We start from the raw sequence: 830 nt of genomic DNA on the forward strand, positions 1-830 counted from the left end.
CAAAGGCTTTGATGGACTATTCTCATCCAAAGATCAATGATATTCGTCTAGCAGTTTCAGACCAGCCATCGTGGCTAACACTTTTGAAATCAAGGCTAGCGCGATTCAGATGGTGCAGAACTCGGTTCAGTTTGGGGGTTCTCCGATTGAAGATCCCAATATGCATGTTAGGGATTTCATCGAGATCTGCGACACTTACAAATTCAAAAATGTTTATGAAGATGCTATTAAGTTGAGGCTTTTCCCATTTTCTCTGAGGGATAAAGCTAAGTGCTGGTTGCATTCTCTACCACCAGGCTCTATCACCAAGTGGTAAGATCTTGCTCAGAAGTTTCTCACTAAATTCTTCCCTATGGCGAAGACAGTTGTAATCAGGAATACTCTTACCCAATTTGCACAATAATCGGGAGAATCTTTGTGTGAAGCTTGGGATCATTCTAAGGACATGCTTAGAAAGTGTCCTCATCATGGGATGCCTGACTGGATGATCATTAACTGCTTGTATAATGGTTTGGGTGCGACTTCTAGACCCATGCTTGATGCAGAATCAGGTGGAGCCTTATGGGCTAAGAGCTACGATGAAGCTTATGATTTGATTGAACTGATGGCTGCTAATGAATACCAGAACCCTTCTCAGAGACTAACTCAAGGCAAAGTAGCAGGTATTCTGGAGGTAGATGCAGCTATTGCTATAGCTGCTCAGCTTAAGGCTTTGATGATGAAGGTGGATTCTTTTGGCTAATTATGGAGTTAATCAGATCACTAGTGTCTGTGAGCTTTGTGATGGTGCGCATGAGACGGAGCAGTGTGCTATTTCTAGTGAATTAGCT

The 830-nt window shown here is 42.7% G+C and overlaps 1 non-coding gene across 1 annotated transcript; it reads right to left on the reverse strand.

The window, feature by feature from the left end:
- Positions 1-367: 367 nt before the first annotated feature.
- On the reverse strand, positions 368-474 carry LOC141704048 (small nucleolar RNA R71). Its single transcript, XR_012567799.1, has one exon. It is a non-coding gene; the product is annotated as a small nucleolar RNA R71 (small nucleolar RNA).
- Positions 475-830: the final 356 nt, after the last annotated feature.

Source organism: Apium graveolens, unplaced genomic scaffold (genome assembly GCF_009905375.1).
Source record: "Apium graveolens cultivar Ventura unplaced genomic scaffold, ASM990537v1 ctg7344, whole genome shotgun sequence".
Classification (NCBI taxonomy): domain Eukaryota; kingdom Viridiplantae; phylum Streptophyta; class Magnoliopsida; order Apiales; family Apiaceae; genus Apium; species Apium graveolens.